This window comes from Octopus bimaculoides, chromosome 5, assembly GCF_046866305.1.
Source record: "Octopus bimaculoides isolate indiv1 chromosome 5, ASM4686630v1, whole genome shotgun sequence".
Classification (NCBI taxonomy): Eukaryota; Metazoa; Mollusca; class Cephalopoda; order Octopoda; family Octopodidae; genus Octopus; species Octopus bimaculoides.
In genome coordinates, this window is record NC_142932.1 from 70,392,371 (window position 1) to 70,414,870 (window position 22,500).

At 35.3% G+C, this 22,500-nt stretch overlaps 1 protein-coding gene across 6 annotated transcripts in view; it reads right to left on the reverse strand.

Annotated features, from left to right (window-relative positions):
• LOC106868231 (dopamine receptor D2) overlaps window positions 1-22,500 on the reverse strand; it is a 1,508,130-nt gene that overhangs the window by 292,298 nt on the left and 1,193,332 nt on the right. The window contains exon 1 of one of the 6 annotated variants that reach the window (XM_052967721.2): window positions 3,086-3,305. The exons of the other annotated variants lie outside the window; for them this stretch is intronic. The gene's annotated coding sequence lies outside the window, so the exon portion shown is untranslated. Of the gene's footprint in view, window positions 1-3,085; window positions 3,306-22,500 lie in introns of those variants that run through there. 6 annotated transcript variants of the gene reach the window in all.

Consider the following 22,500-nt stretch of genomic DNA (forward strand, 5'->3'; position numbering starts at 1 on the left):
TTTATTTATCTCTATTTTCTTATTTTTCTTATTTATATATATGTGGATATAAATATGAAATAACATTATATGCGTTAGAATGTGTATGTATGTGTGTGTGTGTGTGTGTGTGTGTGTGCATGAGACAAAAAGAGAGGGTTAGTTTGCAGTTGTACATTTCGGTGTGCCACGAATACCCCAAACAGTGCACATGTTAGTTTGTGCATGTGGACAACAAGAGTCTATCTTCCTTTCTGCCCATCCCCTCTAAATGTCATCGTCGTCAAAGTTTTAAATGCTATAACTAATTTAACATTATTAATTCTAGTCCACCGCTTGTTCCGTACTGTCACCCCAATCTCGTTCTCCAACAATCAGCTGTAAAACTAAGAGGAAGAAGAAATGAAGTCTTTCCCTCTCTCTTTCTCTCTCTGTTTATATATATTACGTTATACGTATATACATACACACATACAAACATAGATTCACACACACATATAAACATCTATATGTATTTGTAGAACTTTAATGTCATTTAACTTCAAATTTCTTTGAGAACTTCTCACGGTCTGTTTATCTTTGTCGGGCTGTTGTTTACAGTTCGCTTTATTCGTTTCCATATGTGCATAAGCATTTCTAACATGGCATTTATACTACACATTTAAGAGCAGTTACTGTTACAAGCATACATACATTAACCCCCCCCGCCTCAACTCTCTGTCTGTATATATGTGTGTGTTTGTGTGTTTGTTTGTATATATGTATGTATTTAAAGAACGTACACACGCACATGTATTGATACAAACATACAGTCACACACAAATGCGTGCGTGGCAGCGATAAAGAATGCGACCAGATATAGTGTTGTGCGACTAAATTATATGTCCCACTACCAAACCAACTTCCTCCGCATTAAGTCTGAAACTAAGAGTTAAATGTAGATGCCATTGCTTGTCTGGACCTAGATAAGTCCTTCCGACGTATTAGCTCTCTCTGTATGCCAGAGAGAGAGAGAGGGAGAGAGAGAGAGAGAGAGAGAGAGAGAGAGAGAGAGAGAGAGAGAGAGAGCGAGAGAGAGAGAGAGAGAGAGAGAGAGAAACAAAAAGAGAGCGAGAGCAGAGTGATACTGAAGAAGTGAACTACAGAGTCATTTGTGTTGCATAAATGTAACCCTAGGAACCGAAGTGATGAACCCCTCTGAAACTCAACGAAATTGAGGCGATATTATTAAAGTGTAAGCTACCTGTAAATTTATTTAGGTCACTTGGAGGAAATTATTTTTGGACTGAGGTATTACAATTCTTTTTGTCAATTTGAACTGAACAGGTGTCTCTTATTCCAAGCAAACGGTCAATAATTAACGTCACAACAACCAAACCTTAAAATTACATGTGTGGGATGAGTATGTGTACGTATGTATGTATGTTTGTATGTATGTATGTATATATATATATATATGTATACTACTATATATATTATATAGATATATGTATATATATATATATATATATATATATATATATATATATATATATATATATATATATATATATATATATATATTTATATATATATATATATATATATATACATATATTCATATATGTATATATACATACATACACGCACACACACACACACACATATATATATATATATATATATATATATATATATATATATATGTATGTATATATATATATATATATATATATATATATATATATATATATATATATATATATATATGTATATGCATGTGTATATGTAAATATATGTATGTTTGTGTATGAATGTAAGTATATATACATATATTCATATATGTATATATATACATACTCACACACACACACACACATATATATATATGAATGTGTATGTGAGTCAGTTTGTGTGTGCATGTTTGTGTGTATGTATGTGCATGTGTATGTGTGTGTGGGCGTGTGTGTGCGCGCGTGTGTATATTGTATAACATTGTTTCAAGAAGCTTTTAAATCTCTCTGAATAATCTCTTTCAAGACAAGCCCGAACTATGAAGCTGGTATGCGGTCGGAGTACTTGCTAGAAATAGCACTAAATTTCTCGTAAATCTCATGCAATAAGTTTTTAAAAGAACACAAAGATTGCGCATTAGTGTCCTCTGTGTGAAGAAATTCGCTATGATCATGCAATTCTTGACCATAGGTTTTGGGAGGAGGGCTAACTCGTGACGAAACAGCAACACTCGTGTGTCCTAGTGTACCTCACACACCTTCGCACGTACCGTCACAGATGCACGTACGCAGACGTGTTCATTCACAACACAACAAACTTGTTTGTGCTCCGTATATCTCATCTCAGCAATTTTCTTTTCTCTCATTCCTTGTCGTACTCAGTGTTTTCCTATCATCACCCCCCTTTCACACTGCTTCCACGATCCATCTATCTATCTATCTATCTATCTATCTATCTATCTATCTATCTATCTATCTATATATATATATATATATATATATATATATCTACCTGTCTGTCTGTCTGTATGTATGCTTGTATATCTATCTATCTATCTATCTATCTCTCTATCTCTCTATCAGGAAGCACAAACAGGATAAATATAACATAGATGAACGCACCCACACGCAAACACACACACACACACACACACACACACACACACACACACACACACACACACACACACACACACACACACACACTAGCACACACAATCATGAAATCAAACCCACACTCACACACGCTCATATATGCATATGTCTGTATTCATACTCTGGTATGTATGTATACACGCATACATACTTGTATAAAACATACATATATACCCATCTGTATACTTAAACATTATACTTGTCAACATACACCTGGCTAGCTGACTAATTACCTGTGTTCCTCCCCATCTCTATCTATCTATCTATCTATCTATCTATCTATCTATCTATCTATTTATCTATCTGTCTGTCTGTCTGTCTGTCTGCCTGTCTGTGTATCTCTCTATCTATGTAACACTTTTTCTCGCTCTCACTCTTAAATCGAATGCTTCACTTTAAAAATGTATTATTACTTATACAAGTTTGTAGTTGTTATACGTAATTGTGGTTTACATTACCTGATACGTTGAGCATAATGAAATCGTTCTACCTTGGCAACAAATATTCCAACAGAAATAGACCGCTCTGAACAAACTTAGTATATTATGCTGTCATCTATATAAGTGGTAAAAAGTGTTTCACGTGTCTTGTTTAAGTTACATCAAACCATCAGTAGTTGTGTGTTCTAGCTCTGAAGGTCGGGATGTACCATTGGGAGAAATTGATAGTTTCCAACTATAGCTATGTGTTATAGAGTGAGTAAATGAATGAGAGATAGAGAGAGGAAGGAGAAATTGTGACAGAGAGACAAAGAGATCGAAAGGAACAAATGTGTGAATCGATATAAACATACCTTCTAGTTACGATCGGACATTTTAATAGTGTCAACAACTTATTGTACGTGTGTGCGTGTATGCATGGGTGCAAGCGCGCGTGTGCATGTGTGCGCTTCTTGTGTCTTTATGCGTTTATATGTGTATGTGAGGGGTTTATGCGTGTATGTGCGCCTTTGCATGTTTTGTATGCGTGTATGTGTATGTCTATGCGTGTATATTTCTCTTTTCGTTTTATTAAAAATGTTCGCTTTGCAGCCGTGAAGCCGTTGACTGACACAATATGCCCGAATGTATGAATGCATTCAATTATGTATGTATGTATGTATGCATGTATGTATGCAAGGATGCATGTATATATGCATGTATATATCATCATAAATATACAGGGATTAGCATTGAGTTGCTTCTCCAACATACTGAAAATTTAGAAATAGCAGTCAAAGAACTACTGAGACTGCTATTTCTAAATTTTCAGTATGTTGGAGAAGCAACTCAATTGCTAATCCCTGTATATTTATGATGATAAATGGTTTTACCGATAAAGGTTTTTTCATACTGAACTACTTGGCAAAATTGTTAATTATTAATTCTATTATTAATTGACGATTCCCTGCCCTTATGCTTGTATATGCATGTATATATGTATGTATGTAGGTTTGTATGTATGTATACATACATATACAACGTGTGTGTGTGTGTGTGTGTGTGTGTGTGTGTGTGTGCGTGCGTGCGTGTGTGTGTGAGTGTGTGTGTGTGTGTGTGTGTGTGTGTGTGTAAAGAATAAAATGTTTTGAATGACATAACAATGACTATGATACAAACAATGGGCTATAATAGCTGTTGTAATTTAATCATCGATAGTCTGATATGATATTTCAGAATAAAAATTTCTTCAGATATCTCTAGGAATTGATTGAGTCGATGCTATAATCGGTTTTCCCAACTGCTTTTCAGTTTTTTTTTTTCGGAAGCGTCTCAGCAGTGGTCTCACGAAGTTCCTTCTGAAATTCCTCATGAGAAGTGCGTGAGGTCGGCCATGTCTCAAACTCGTATGAACGTCGAGTACTCAGCATCTGCCGCTCATGCGTCTTCTTCACCAAGTATGTAGATGACATCCTGATACTCACATTCTCCCGAGAAGAGGCTGACAGAATATTCACGACGTTCAATAACATGGACACTATAGAACATCCCGGCATAACTGGATCACTATCACTACTTGACTTCCAAGTGAATATAACGGAATAAGGAGAGATCCACATCGAGTTCTACAGGAAAGCAGCCAGTGGAGATATATTTGTCCAGTACAATTCAGCACTTCCACTCGGTGCTAAAATAGGATACATCAGAAATGAACTTGCACGCATCCAGAGAAAGTGCAGCAGGACATAGGACAAGGTGACCTACACTACACGCTTCCTAGACATATTGAAAAGAAATGGCTACCCTAGATCAATTGTAAATTGGCTTCAGTACTCAAGTTAACCAACACGCCGGGCACATAGAAAACCCAGCAACACATGCTTCCTTAACATACCCCATTTTAGCGAGAGGATAACTAAAGCCATCCGAAGAGCCATAAGAAGAGAAGGGCTAGACATACAACCAGCCCACACTGGGCCCTCGCTGAGAAGACACCTCGCAAAGAACGAACAAGTGACAAGAATCAATGCACACTGGCAGAAACGTTAGCACGCCGGGCGAAATCCTTAGCGGTATTTCGTCTGCCGCTACGTTCTGAGTTCAAATTCCGCCGAGGTCGACTTTGCCTTTCATCCTTTCGGGGTCGATCAAATAAGTACCAGTTACGCACTGGGGTCGGTATAATCGAGTTAATCCGTTTGTCTGTCCTTGTTTGTCCCCTCTGTGTGTAGCCCCTTGTGGGTAGTAAAGAAATAACACTAACACACTGTCCTATCCGTGACAAAGATTTATGCCAACGGGTAAATGTGTATAGTACACAATGCAACAAATGCAACACGGTCTTTGTGGGTAGCACAACAAGACCGTCATACGTCCGCATCAAAGAACATCTGAACACGAGAGCCTCCGCCTTAAGAAAACATGTAGACAGATGCCGAACACTGACTAAAGCATAACAGTCAAAAATGAGGACAATGAAAGAAATTTGGGAAATTTAAGAATTAAGGAAGCTATACTCATACATAGACTAGGGCCATTAACAACAGGCTGGAGGATGTTAATCAATATATTATTTAGCTACATCTGGATGTGTGTAGGTTCATTTTTGATAATATGTTTATGCATTTTTAATAACAAAACAAAAAAGAGAAGAAAAGAGAAGGGAAAAAATGATGCTGCACGTATAACACATAACTTAGAAGTAGAGATACGGATATGCCAGCACACATGGGATTGAGACATGGCCGACTTCACGCACTTCTCATGAAGAATTCCGGAAGGAGCTTCGTGAGATCACTGCTGAGACACTTCCGAAAAAGAAAGAAAAGCCGTTGGAAAACCGATTACAGCAGCGATTCCATCAAGTCCTAGAGATATATGAAGCAGGAATTTTTATTCCGAAATATCATATCAAACTATTATTATAGCCCATTGTTTGTACTATACTGCATTGTTGTGTGATTCAAAGCATTTTATACTTTGCAAACAATACACAATGCTTCAAATGAACTACAATACTCTCCAATATATATATATATATATATATATATATAACTTAATCATAGGGCACAAAAATAAATTTTAGAAATTTAATTTGCCACCAGTGGTCCAGCGAGAATAAAAAAATAGTCAATAGACTACATATATATTACTTTAAAATATAGAGATGTCTATAATAGGACATCTACCCGCTAGAAAGAGTAGCAAAAAACTCTATACCACAAAAATAGGGATAATTTTGAAAGAGAATGAAAAATAAAAACATTTTTACCAGTCTACACTCTGTACCATGGTTTCAAGCTATTTAGCTAGATAAAATTATATCTAACTCCGGAGCTTTCATCAGCAGAGATCCGGATTAGCGTGTAAACACGAGCCAAGGAAAGAACCTGACTCGAGATTTACATGCTGAATTTCCCCAAAATTAACCACGCGTGTGCGCATTAACTAATCGGCAGTAAATGTAAAACAAATGCCGATTTTTTTTCAGATATGTAGTATATTGACTAATTTTTTTATTCTCGCTGGACCACTGGTGGTAAATTAAATTTCTAAAATTTATTTTGCTGCCCTATGATTAATAATGATATATTTTTTGGCTAATTTCTGAAAGAAAATCGGCATTTGTTTTACATTTACTGCCGATTAGTTAATGCGCACATGCGTGGTTAAATTTTGGGAAATTAAGCATGTAAATCTCGAGTCAGGTTTTTTCCTTGGCTCGTGTTTACACGCTAATCCGGATCTCTGCTGATGAAAGCTCCGGAGTTAGATATAATTTTATCTTGCTAAATAGCTTGACACCATGGTACAGAGTGTAGACTGGTAAAAATGTATTTATTTTTCATTCTCTTTCGAAATTATCCCTATTTTTGTGGTATAGAGTTTTTTGCTACTCTTTCTAGCGGGTAGATGTCCTATTATAGGCATCTCTATATTTTAAATTATATATATATATATATATATATATATATATATATATATATATATATATATATATATATATATATATATATATATATATATATATGTACATATATATATATATATATATATATATATATATATATATATATATATATATATATACTTCAAAAGCAACAGTAACATCCACCCCTAGGGGTCAGCCACACTTAAGTGGCAATATACTACACTATATATATATATATATATATATATATATATATATATATTACGTATATATATATATATATATATATATATATATATATATATATTACGTATATATATATATATATATATATATATATATATATATATATATATATATATATATATATATATATGTACATATATATATATATATATATATATATATATATATATATATATATATATATATATATATATATATATATATATATATGTACATATATATATATATATATATATATATATATATATATATATATATATATATATATATATATATATATATATATATATATATATATATATATATATATATATATATATATATATACATGTATATATGTTTGAATGTAGCCAAGTTTGTATACATGTACAAACATATTAGTATATATGTATATTTGTGCATGTGTGATGTATGCGTAAAGTGTGTGTATATATATATATAGGTGAAGTATATTTGCCACTTAAATGTTGCTGACACCTAAGGGTGGATGTTACTGTTGCTTTTAGCCCTAGGAGAACATCTCCTCCAGCTGGCTATTGACACACATCTGTGTCCTGTCTATATTTGCAAAGAGAAGTCATCCTTCCCATCTTGATCTGCGATATGTACATCCACCCTTAGGGGTCAGCCACATTTAAGTGGCAAATATACTTCACCTTGTCGTTCAGTTACTGTTAATATCTCGTTAAGAGGTTTAACATTGCTTATATATATATATATATATATATATATATATATATATATATATATATATATATATATATATATATATATATATATACATAGAGTGTTAGGTGTTATGTACAGAAATTGAATATTGAGGAAAGAATTCTGACTTTTTTCTCAACACATATATATATATATATATATATATATCAACGAGGAGCTACCGAAAATTTACCGGAAATGTGCTCTGTAGGACAAGTTCGCTGTAGTTTAGGCTTTGCTGCCAGAAGCCACTTCACGCTACTCCCAGGCATCATCCTGCCGACCGACATCGTCACGAGAAGTCATACTACCATGTGGTGTATCTTTGTTTTGCAGTTCTTCTCCCTTGCTCCATCGAAGAATATCTGAAGAAGGAATTGTATTCCGTAATACTATCAGACTATAGATAACTAAATTATAACAGGTATATAGTCCATTTTTGTATTATAGTGCATTGTTGTACCATTCAAAACTTTTCATTATTTACAAACAATACACAATGCTTCAAGCGAACTACAATACTCTCATATATATATATATATATATATATATATATATATATATATATATATATATATATATATATATATATATATATTTGAATGCATACATGTGTGTATATGTGAATGCATGTATATACATATACGCGTGTACATGCATGCAAGAACGTCTATATGGACACGAGTAAATAAGTCTGTGTGTCAGGTAAAACGAACAACCACGTATATAATCTAAGTTAGCTCTCGCCTCTATGTTGGAAATTGTATGGCACATGTTCCTCTGATGATGGGATGGAGAAGTCACGAAGGGGTCTGAAATTCTAATACTTTATTTATTTCTCTGATCTTTTTCTTGCTTTGTAGACTACTGTTACTAAATGTCTGGAAGTTACGGAAAGGTTTCAATATTTAATGAGAATTTTTAAAGGAAAATAGAAAGAAAAAGAAATTGAAATCTGTATTAAAAGTTCAGAGCTTTATGTGACATTTGCGCTACCACTCTCACTCAGACACAGACACACACACACACACATATACACACATACACACACACACACACACACGCGCGCACATACACACTCATATACTCACACGTACACACACACACACAAAACGTTAGTGTGTGTATTTATAGATGTACATAAATATCTGTGTGCATATATTTATATAAATACATATATAAATATTGGTAACGTTTTTCTTGCCACTATAACATGGCTGTTCTATAAATAACTATGATACTACATTTTGACCCTGGGGAAATGTATTTTCCAGATAGTTAGCGACACACAACGTATGTTCGATATATTGTGAGCAACGGAGCGAATTATTTCCTCCAGTATGGCAAGAGGAGTAGATCATGGTGTCTGGGACTTTACCCTTCATCGGTATTGAACAGTTGCCTGCTAGAGATGGCAGTCAATCGTCCCTACTAAATATATAAACAGAGAAGCGGCAGACAGCCGCTGTTATCGTAACGAGCAAAATAGCTAGTTCTAAAATCTCTAAACGAGATCAGAAATAGCAAGGCTAGATGGCAACGTTTGTTCGCCACTATAAGATAGGTGTTCTATAAAGAACTATATTGCTACGTTTTAACCCCAGAAAACGTCTTTTCCAGCTGGTTAATGACATACAACCTGTGTCCGATATTTTGGGAGTAAGGGAGGGAATGACTCCCCTCCAGCTTGGCAAGACCAGTAGACCATGTTTTCTAGGTCTTTACTCTTCATCGGTACTGGCCTGATAGAGATGGCAGTCAATCGTCCCTACTGACAATATATCAACAGACAAGCGGCAGACAGCCGCTAATGTCGTAGTATATATGCATATATATATATATATATATATGTACATGCATAAAGAGAGAGAGAGAGAGAGAGAGAGGGAGAGAAAGAGAGAGAGAGAGAGAGAGAGAGAGAGAGAGAGAGAGAGAAAGAGATGTATCTATGTATGTGTGTGTGCATTTGATCGGTTACAGGATTCATTAGAATCTAGGTATATCAGTACGTAGGACTCCACGAATGTCTTGGTATTTAGTACTGAGCTCACAGTATGTTAAATCAACTGGTAGCTGTGGCTTCTTGGCAGTATATGAAGTAAATTTTAAACGCATAAATAGGGTAAGCTAGAAACAGCAGATGACCAGTTCACAAACAACCATGGTGAAACAACTGATATTTTGAGAAGGTACAACGGGATTTATTGAGAAAGTGGGACAGATACAGGGAGGGCAAATAGGTCAAATCCACACTTTTGTATGCATAGTAGTGAACATATATACGTATGTGTGCATACATATACAAGGGAGTGCTGAAAAGTTTCTGACTTTCGGTAAAAGAAACTACAGGAGGATCAGTTAATTACGATTTTATTCGATATATTTCGCTCTCAGATTCACACACTTACTGCTGCAAACCTTTAATTTTTCAAAGCCCTTTAAAAACCTGGAAGGTTGGGTCATCAACATTTTGCGACACCCTTAAAGGCAGGAACTTATGTACTTGTTACAGTCATTAGATTGCGGCTACACTGGGGCACCACCTTGAATAATTTTAGTAGAAGTAATCGACAGACAGTACTTTTTTTTTTAAGCCTGATAATTATTATATCACTTGTTTCAACATGGTTGTTTTTGAACTGGTCATCTGCTGTTTTTATCATACTTGTTTATATGTTTAAAATTTATCTGATGATGGCTGGTTTTAACTATGATATTACCTTGAAATGCAGGAATAATAAACTTCCTTGACTCCAAAAAGACTTTTGACGTTGGCCCGAGAGAAACCCTCTGGAAGATTGCAAAAGTGCATGGAATACCAGCCGATTACATCAGTCAGCTTGACAGTTTCTACAACGAATCCAGCTGCTGCATTAGAACAACGTATGGTACACTTGTTTTATCAAAATCGTTACTCGAGTAAGACAAGAGTGTCATTGTCACCAATGCTGTGTCTGATGGTCATCCATTTTGTTATGAAAAGATCAATGGTCAGACCGGCTAACAGACTTGGATTCTGCCGATGACGTTTCCCTGTTGGCTGAAAATCGCTCAACATTACAAGAAATGACAACAAAAATGAAAACAGGAGCGACAAAGACTGGGTTAAGAATCAGTTGGGAAACGAGTGGGAAGTGTATCAGTGAAAGTTGGACAAGAACCAGTTGAAAAAATTATAAGTTTCATATATCTGAGAAGCAAAGTGACAAGCAACGGTTATGCAGTGTTAGATGTAAGCTGTAGAATTGGTAAGGCAGCGACAGTATTTAGAAGACGGACAACTCTTTTTTGTATCAAGAACATAAGTATAGAGCTGAAGATTTTTCCGTACAAAACAACAATATTGCCCATAGCGATCTATACAGCTGAGACCTAGACGATGGCAGCAAAAATCGCCCACCTATTCGACGTATTTCATCAGCGGTGCCACGGAAAGATTCTAAGAATGACTTATCCAGAGAGAATGAGAAATGAAACCATTCTCTAAGCATGCGATTATGACCGAACGAGGAATGAAAATGGCGGGATACATACTAAGACTGTCGGAGAAGAGGCTTGCCAAAGCAGCCATGGGCTGGATGTCGATGTAATGTAAGAGAAAACGAGGCCGGCCAGCGAAGATATGGCGTATTATATTCAAAGAATACCTACTTAGATTGTACATCATCTGGGAAGAAGCATACCGGCTGGCCAGAGATGGAGATAATTGGCGATCACTGACTGCTTGATGTGCCGCTGAAAGGCACCAACGGACCTGAGAAAAGAATTATATCACTCTTTTGTGAAGCCGCTAGCTTACGGAGACATAAAACACCAGCACCGGTTTTCAAGTAGTGGTCAAACACACACACACACATACACACACACACACACACACACACACACACACACACCCACATGCACGCGCGCGCGCCCAAATACGTATGATACGAGCGTCTTTCAGTTTTCCGTCGTCTAACAAATCCACTCACAAGGCATTGGTTTGCTCCAGGCTATAGAAGAGTGCACTTGCCCAAGGTGCTACGCAGAGGGAGAGAACTCGGAATCATGTTTTTGGGAAGCAAGCTTTTTCCTACACAGCCACTCCTACATATAATTTGTGTATGTGTGTGTAAGAGAGAAGCAGAGAAAGAGAGAGAACAAAAATAGAATTCACGAGATTCTTTATTAATCATTACGACCGTTGTGACCCATCATTCATTAGTCCCTAGCTGATGAGATTCTGTACAAATACTTGTGCTGCATCTCATTTGGTGCAGGTGTGCCTCGGTAGGTGACTTGTCAAAAGGTACCGCGTTATGTAATTGCCCTTTCGCTTATTTTGATTAGAATACATTTTGGTATTTGCCTGTATATAGTGGTAGTAAGCACATAAATGTGAAACAAGGTGGAAAAAAGAGTACTCAAATACCAGAGCTAGAGTAATATGCTTTATTTAAAAGCAGCAGAAATATGAGAAAGAGCTGTTACTCAGAGTTTCACGTTCCCGTTCATCTGACAGTCTTGTTAAAAATGGGAGAGAAATGACGATGCAATCAAAACTAATATAAATTAAGAAACATGGTTCTGTTTCATTGGTCGTTTCAAATATATGTATGTATATGTGTATCTCGTGTGTGTATACTATTATGATCATCATTATGATATAACCTTTCTTTGTTCATGCTGGAATGTGTTGGATTGTTCTAAAAGAACAGAGGATTGCACCCTTTTCTATATTTTCTTAGGCACAGCTTCTACAGCTAGATGCCCTTTCTAACAGCAACCACTTAACAGAATCTACTGAACTCTTTTCCTGAGTCATCAGGAAAAGAATTCGCCAAGTAACCGCAAGACAACATCTCAAAACTGAGTATACTTTAGATTAGAAGGATAAAAAAAAAAAACTATGATGCAGAAGAAAGTGTCTTGCTGTAGAGGCTATGCTTATATATATATATTTCTTATTAGGAACTTTTTGCTTTAAAATTATGCTTGTTTTAGGAGTATATTATGAAATAATATTATTATGAGGCAGTGTTACCTACACAGCATTACAAATTTTTACAGGTAAACAGGTGAACATACAGGTGTAAATAGCCAAACTGTGAAACGCTAAACCTGTATGAGCTGAGATAATTGCACACTAAGTTTTTGTAACCGTTAATTTTTTTTCTGTGAAACAAGGTTGTTCTCTTGGATTCTGGAAGCTATGGTTGCCTGTTTAGTTTTTGTATTTGTGCTTTGTATTCGGCATTTATGGATTTAAATTATGCTCCAGGAATTCGCCAGAACTTTTGCTTGTCAGATTTAAATAATTTCTGTGTAACATCTGGGCGAGTACAAAATCTCTTAAGTTTTGTTATTGTAATAGTTTTGTGAATTTTGAACCCAGCATTTGTGACAGGTTGTGTACTAATTTTGCTAGCTATTATCTGTTAAGATAAACATAAGAAAATTGCTATAAATAGTTAGAAGGGGGTATGAATTTAATTTTCCGTGTAGCCAATTTTTTGTATTAGACAACTTAACTGTAAATTTTGTCTAATGGTTGCTCAGTATACATGTATGAAGCAGTTTTGTGTGAATGTTAAGCAAACTAGATTATTTGTTTGACCATTTATTCTTTAACTATAATTATTGTTGTAGTCTGTCAGCCGCTTTGTGCCATGAACTTTTAGTTTAAATGGTTGCTTTTACATTATATTTATTTACGTTTAGGTTCAAATTTCAAAAACAAAATTTATGAAACCCAATTTCGGAATCCAAATTACGGAAACCAAATTTATGAAACCAAATTTCGGAATCCAAATTTACGAAACCAAATTTCGGAATCCATATTTATGAAACCAACTTTAGGAATCCAAAGTTATGAAACCAAATATATGAATCCAACGAAACCAAATTTATGAATCCAATGAAACCAAATTTACGAATCAAAATTTGGGAAATCAAGGTTATGAAATCAAATTTATGAAACTGAATTTCTGAATCCAAATTTCTAAACTATATATATTTTACTTTTGTAAATATTTTGACTACACTTCTAGTGCAGTATTAATTTATTGGTCTCTATATATTTGTTTATATTTAGGTTGTTTGTGTATGGTGTCGCCTAATTGTTAATAGTATAAAAAAAAACTTAATGGTGTGTTGTTGTTTTGGGTTCACCACATCATTGTTTTTTATGTAGAATCGGGTTATGGCCAACAGGTCGTAACAATATATGTATATATATATATATATATATATATATATATATATATATATATATATATATATATATATATATATATATATATATATATACACAAATGGAACAAGAACGAAAAACATCCACACAGTTAATTGATACACATAAGAGACAACAAAACATCCAGACAGACGATACAAAAAAAAAACAAGGACGGGTCATTCGGAGTTTTCTGTCCTAAGTCGAGCTCCAGATTATCGTTGCAATTTCAGCTGTTAATACTCGAGATTACTCCAATCTGGCCATGCCCAAGGAAAAAATAAGGTAAGAGCATTAGATTCCATGGAAGAAAGCAGCGAAAGTGCCAAATTTAAAATATGTCCTGGAGAAGTCATTTTTCGACTAATGACAGTTCCCGAACCAGGCTGGATAAAATAAAATAAAATTACATTAGTCCACTACACTACATTAGTCCACTACACTACATTAGTCCACTACACTACATTAGTCCACTACACTACATTAGTCCACTACAATCGAAATTTGTATAACAGAAGATGTGCACACCAAGGCTACTTTGAAATGTTATTATAAAATCCTACACAGAATCCATATAATACTGCCATCTGAACTTGTTCACGCACGTTGTTATCCCTGACATCATAATCCAGTTAATCAATACATGGCGAGTGCATATACATGCATACGTACATATGCATACATATATCTATGCACACACACACACACACACACACACGTGTGTGTATCTATTCGTGATGGTGTTTGTGTATATAGGTATATATGCATATGCAGTTATGTATATACATTTATCTTTATGTGTATCTATATAAACATACAGCTATTTATTCAAGCATACACATTCCATATATGGAAGCGTTCAGTACGAAGCGTTGCTTAAACAAGATTGAGCATATTTCTCAATCAATTACATAACAGTATGGCGAGACAATCAGATCGACAGTGGCCAGAGATGCGTGGCGAAATACGACCTAAAATGCCGATCATACCACACATAATGAGCATACGATTACTCTATCCAATAATTTATTCATTAGACTGGAGAGCGTGTCGGCAGCAATAATATCCATTGTGCTCGCTACTGACTGATCTACCTTGTCAAACCTCATGTGTGCATAACGAGGTAAACACATACAAATACACACTGGAGAGCGAGAATTTAACCTGAACATCAACTACTTTGAAATAATGACAGTCGAAATAGTGTTCAGCGTTTGTACCTCATCTTGTCTATATCTAAGAATGGGCTTTGTTTATATCTACTATGGAATGATTTACCAGTCCCAGCTGCCTGCAGGTGTCTACACAAGACTCTTCAGGCGGCAAATGTAAATAGGCGAGCAATAGATTCAAGAATGAATACACTACTACTACTACTACTACTACTACTACCACTACTACTACTACTGCTGCTGCTGCTGCTGCTACAGCTGCTGCTACTATTACTACTACTGTAGCTGGTGCTGCACTACTAATACAGCTACTGCTGCTCCTGAATGTCATTAGTGTTGACGAAAACGTATCGAACTGTTGGTTGGCAAGCAAGATGTGATCTGTTTGTGGTGGAATGCAGAAGATAGAACGATCACAAGTTGGAGTTTGCTGATTCGTAGCTAAGCGGTTTGAGATGTAGAGGTGTGATTAGTGAAACATTCGAAACATAGGCGCAGACGTATGGTTTATATGTGTACGTATGTGTGCTTGTATTTGTTCACCACCAGCATTTAAAACCGATGATGGCGTATTCATGTCCCCGTAACTTAACGATAGAACATGAACAAAGTTTAAAAAAGGACCGGGGTCGATCCATTCGACTAAAAATTCATCAAGGCGGTGTTCGCGGATGGTCACAGTATAATAACTGAAACAAGCAAAATACAAAGGTTCATATATATATATATATATATATATATATATATATATATATATATATATATATATATATATATATATGTATATGTATGTATGTATGTATGTATGTATGTATGTATGTATACATATATGTGTGTGTGTGTTTGAGTTTGCGTGTGTACGTGTTTGGATGTGTGTGTATATATATATATATATATATATATATATATATATATATATATATATATATATAATTGATAACGAAGAGGTGGGTGAATATTTATTATTAAAGACATTTCTACAGTATATATATAATTCTCACCGACATATGTTTCGACTGCAGCAACTGCTCATTGCTCTGTGAGCTATTATGCATCTTAGTCGCTGCAATTTCATCAAGGGTCCTCCAGTCAGGAAACTTTTATAGTGAACTGATTCAAACAACCAGATTTCATTGGTCTTCGTTTGAGGGTGATGTCCACACTTACGAAAATATACGTTTAAACAATTTATATAAACACAACTCACATTCTATAGTAATTATGCTAGTTACAATAATAATTGTAATAATTAATGCTAATTATACAAATGCAACTACTACTAATAGTAATAACAATAATATTAATTGAGGGTATAAGCCCCCAAAAAGTAAAGTACATTTGAATAAATAATGTATTCTACATGGCAAAATATAAACAAAGCAGCTACGATTAATTGAAATCTGAGTAAACATCTTTAACTTCAACTGTAATAGCAGTAGGGGTGATTATAAGTCCAGAATTCCATTGGATTTAAAAAGTAACGCTATCAATGCAGGACAGTTGTTTGAATCAGTTCACTTTCAAAACGTAGTGAGTGATGGGCCCTTGACGAAATTGCAGTCTTTAGAATGCATAATTGCATACAGAGTAATGTGCAGAAGCTGCAGTCGAAACATATATAGGCCAGTGTTATATATACGGTGGATAACTTCTTAAGAAAAAAGTTGCCCATGTGAATAAATCTCCGCCCTGTTCTCCGTTATGAGTTATATACTGTACGGAATATTTGCAGTTCTGAATAGGAAGAACTACCCAGCGAGTGAAGCTTACCCGTACCAATATCTCTTTTAAGTGCTACATATAACTATTTGTGTGACAATACGGTATCTGCCAGGTTAATTTATCCCTTTTAAACTCTGTGTGTTTGTATATATATATATATATATATATATATATATATATACCTACATACGTACTCACATTCACAGGCGCACCTAGATATATACATAACTATACACACAAAGACACACACACAAACACACACACACGCACACTCGGACACACACACACGGACACACACAACCACAAGACCAGCAATTTCGGGGAGCTTTGTTCGTAGCAGTCCTCTCTGTTTCCCTCACTCCCCCTCTCTGTCTCCCTCACTCCCCCTCTCTGTCTCCCTCACGCCCCCTCTCTGTCTCCCTCACTCCCCCTCTCTCTCTCCCTCACTCCCACTCTCTCTCCCTCACTCCGCACTCCCCCTCCCTCTCTCCCTCTCTCCCCCTCTCCCCCCCTCTCCCCCCTCTCCCCCCTCTCCCCCTCTCCCCCCTCTCTCCCCCTCTCTCCCTCTCTCCCCCTCCCCCTCTCTCCCCCTCTCTCTCTCCCCCTCTCTCTCTCCCTCACCCACCTCTCTCTCTTTCTTTGATAGTACACACATTTTCTCCTCTGTCTCAAACAATGATATTAAACAAACTGAAATGTTCAACCAATATTCGTTGTGTTGATATTCATGTATATATTCAATAACAGAGGGGTTAGCGACTAGGTCGTGCCGTACTGAGATGGCGTAATTGCTGATACTTTGGGGCAGCTGCTAATCACATGCAACCGTCTTTCAGAGAAATGTGACATACATGTTACACTCTGCTTGTTTATGATTCCTTAGTATATGATGTCCTTTAGAAGATCCTTCCATCTCAGTAAAATTGATGTTTGTAAAGCCTCTCTCACAGCTCATTTTCTAATACCCCTTCTTTCATCAATCTTTGGCGTGACTCTTGAACTTATGATGTCCTCTCTCGTTCAGTATCTCTAATCGTCTGTCACATTTTCACAATGGAGCGCATTTACAAACATCTCTACCTTTTCTGTTCCTAAATTCTATTCTCTTTCATATTTACCTTGTACATTTACCTTACATTCCCCCCCGCTCTCTCTCTCTCTCTCTCTCTGTTGCAACCATGCCAAAATACGAACGGTCGCTCGGTGCAGCCTTCTCGTTTATCTGCTCATGTCAAACTATTAAATCCATGCCGGCATGAGAAAAATGACGTTAAATGAGGTTGAAGATAATGATGTAGTTAATGATCATATAAAAATATAAATATGTGTGTGTGTGTGAAAATACATAGATACCTAACATTTTAAGATCCAGTATACAGATAACACTAGTGATGTAATGTTCGCTGGATTTTCTAGTTATTCACCAAAACATTAAGGTGAATAATTAAGGCTATAATTTGCACAGCAGTATGAAGTAATAGAAGTAGTGTATATATACTTTTCTAACAGGGATACAGTAAAAAAAAATGATGTCCTCCATTTAACCTAAGGCTACATTTTATATTCCTCGTGATAATTAAACGTAAAATACAATGAAGATGCTTTTAATTCTGTCCCAGTTCAATAGAAATGAACTCTTTACCCTCACAACCCTTCCTCATATCCTCATTCACACCCACACATTTTCTTCTTTCTTCTTACCATCGCGATTACATACCCACACCCATATCCTCACACACACTCATACACCTACACCCATATCCTCACACACACACTCATACACCTACACCCATATCCTCACACACACTCATACACCTACATCCATATCCTCACACACACTCACGTACACACACAAATACACACAAACATACACACTAACACATATATGCACATGCACATACACACTCATAAGGACACGTACCAAATAACAGAATATTTTCTGTACATCCCCTCCAGTCAAACAAGTCACATAACAGGAAATTAACCGCATCAATCTTAACCCATTCTCTCATTCATCGATTTGCATAGGGTTTTTCCGCAGAATGTGCCTCAATCTCCCGTTTAGATAAATAGCTTTAAAAATTATATTGAATTATTTAGAATATTATTGCTATAAAGCCTTATGAAATTAAAGGCCTTTGCTCCAAGCTTCAGTCGATAATTAACCTTTTAATCGATTTTATTAGATATGCTTTTTAGATTTCAATTCGATAATGAATTATTTTGTTGCCAAGCAACATTGTAGTTGCCAATATTTTCATGGGGATCATTTCAATGGCGGCTGTAAAATTTAAGGAATCAACAAAATTTTCATCTAATCCTGTTGGATAATATTCGCCTTGTCTCGAAATGAAGATATATCTCAGAACATGCTTTATGATTTCAGTATTTGGAATCACAGATGACGCACGGTTTTATGAGACGCACGCAAATTCTAACATTCTAACATTCTAAAAGTTTAAAAGTTTTGTAATGTATTAATTCATGTAACGTAGCCTCCACTTCGCATATAGTGTCCGGCGTAATATTTTGAGATTATTTTGTTTTGGAAAATGGTGCATCATATATTCTATCAAATATGGTATTTTTTTAAACACACACATACACACGCAGATATACTCACCCCACACACAGACATATACACATATACATACTCATTCACACACGAAGTTAATATAAATATGACTACTCAAAATACCATTAGAAAGTATCATGATTATTGTTTCACGTCACTCATCTTGTAATAGTAATTGCTGATATGAATACACATTATTTAAACTAATTATATAAGTTTGTGTGGCACACATGCTGCATCTAATGAGTTTCTGACAACAGAAGCAAATCTCTAGTGAGACACCCTGACAGCTTTTATTTTTGCGTTGTGTTGAACTACGTTTATAAATTGCAGACTCCAACCGAAACAAATGTCTCACTACTAAGCAGAAGCAATTGAGATCTTAGCAAAATGTGGATGTCTTTAACCTTGATTCTGCTGACGAGCTTGCCTTCACAGGTTGTGAAATGTGTGATGTGAAAGACTTGCCGTTCTTTGCAAATTCTGTAGCCAAGTTGGGTTTGTTTCTCAGGAGACTGAATAAATGGCCATCAATGAAGATGAATGCCTTCTACCAAATTATTCTGATGATGGCATACGACTCAGCGAAGTTAGTGATATCTGGTGCCTCGGGGATTGTGTTGCTGACACGTATGGGACAAGTTTTTAGTGTTTGTAGCTAACGTCACAAACCTCTCAAACTAGTATTTCCACTGAAACAAGGTTGTCTTTCAGAGTATATATAGAGAAGACTCTTGAATATAAGTAAATATCTTGACTGTGACAAGTGATATTGAACTGTACCTTTACGCTACATACATCGAGATCTTTATGATGGCTCAAAACATCTCATGTCATGAGTACAAAACAAAGGAGATGATTTATGATGTCCTTCCACCCATCTCTACTATTATTGTTCAAAGCAGGATAAGTTTTGCTGGCCACCGACCTCATATTAAACAAGAATACTTATCACGTGTTATGTTTAGGAGCCATGCGCACCGAGATAGAGGACGAACACCATTCAACTCTATTTATATTAAAGTTAGAAAAACACAACTTAAAATTGACGATCTACGGAAGTTAATGGGGGGAAAGAGACCTTGCTGTATTGAGGTGAAACACATCTTTCACATCTATGTGTTAATTCCATCATTACTTTTAATTTACACTAGAATCCTATTGTTTTCGTTTAGTTGTTTTACAGTATCCTGATATATATACTACTTAATCGACGCTTGTCTAGAGATTGTCAATGGCTCAAAATCGGTTCAATTATATCAGTACTTGATGACCAGTTCACCATGCTTATTGCAGCAACCAAAGCCAATGTACAGATATCGTAAATGTGCTTAATTGTTACTTAATGCAATAAGAAACAAATATAATTAAATGTTCTTTGAAATTGTGCGCTGAAACGATTAGTTTCTATTCATAATTTGGTTTCGCTGTTTCATCGATAAGTGTTTGACCGATTGTATTGGTCAGAATAAAAACGATTAAGCGTCGATTTAAAGGGCTGAATTGCTCTGAGCCAGCCCTATTATTCTGCACTATATTAAAAACTAATAAATGAAGAATCTGAAGCCTTTAATCAGTTCAGGCTGTGCCAGTAAGAGATACAATAACAATAAGCTCACTTGCAGTAGAAAGCATTCACGAAAGTCGAAGGATTATACATACTTAAATATATAGAGACAGACACATGTACAGGCCCACAATGTTTATTTTTATGTAAATTTACGTAAGTTATACATAAACAACACTTGTTTGAGTAATGTATTTGGTAATATTTAGAAGGAAACTTCAGAGTTTCGGCTACGTTCATGTATGGATATATACTCATATGAGGGAAAAGAGAACGTGATGGTGGCTACTAACCACAACCTTTGAAGTCACTGTCATGCTCTAAGAAGTAAATATTAATTTTCCATCATTTCTATCAAATAAATTTCTGATATAATCCGGTATAAAATCTACATATACCGTTAATACCCTGCACATAAGTGCTACATTCAGTCTACTTATTCTCTACATAAGCTATATATATTTTCTTTCCTTTTCATTATTTCATCTTTAAACAATCATTTAAGAACTGAAGTGAAATAATGAACCACTACTGTAACAACATCTTAGAAATATTCTTTTAAAATAAATGTCTCATGCCATTTTGCATGAAACTGTTTTTCTTCATATTGGTCTTTCTGTTAATACATTTTCTGAGGTATTATTTTAAGTACTTCATAATTTCAATAGAGACATATTTATAGAATCTTTTGGCAAAGAAACAAATCTTATTAGTGTGTGAATGAGCTTTGTATCCAAAGAAAAGTGTGTATTTCCATAATAGTCTAAAGAAACAACAATTTGGTTGAGAGTTCTTTGTCTAAAGAATGGTCAAGTATTATCAGGTGTTTTTCCTGCCAATAACAAAGTTTCGTAGTAACTTTTAGATACTTAATAACAAAAGAGCGTTACGTGATTCGTTATGAATAATAATAACAATGTTAGTTAGTGCTATTTATTAATGATGATTGATACAGGCATGGACAAATTGCTAATAACTTCATTTTGCTATTTTCATATCGCCCTCGGATCAAGCCCAGCTATTTGAGCAAAAAGCCTGTCGTATGAATTGGACTTTTGAATACAAAGACTAGCTTTGAAAGATCCTGTCACCATGACTCCTGCCTAAGATTAAGGAAACACTTATGTTCGAGTATTCAACAGATATGCAACATCAAATACCTAAGTTGATTCTTTGAAATAGCAATCGGTACAATCAGCGTCGAAACCGACGGAGTTTCATTTGCTATAAATTTGCTTTTATTTACAACAAATGAAATACAGAGAACAAAGTTCTGAAATAGAATAAAATTAATGTAATTACCCGAGACACTGTAGGCTTAT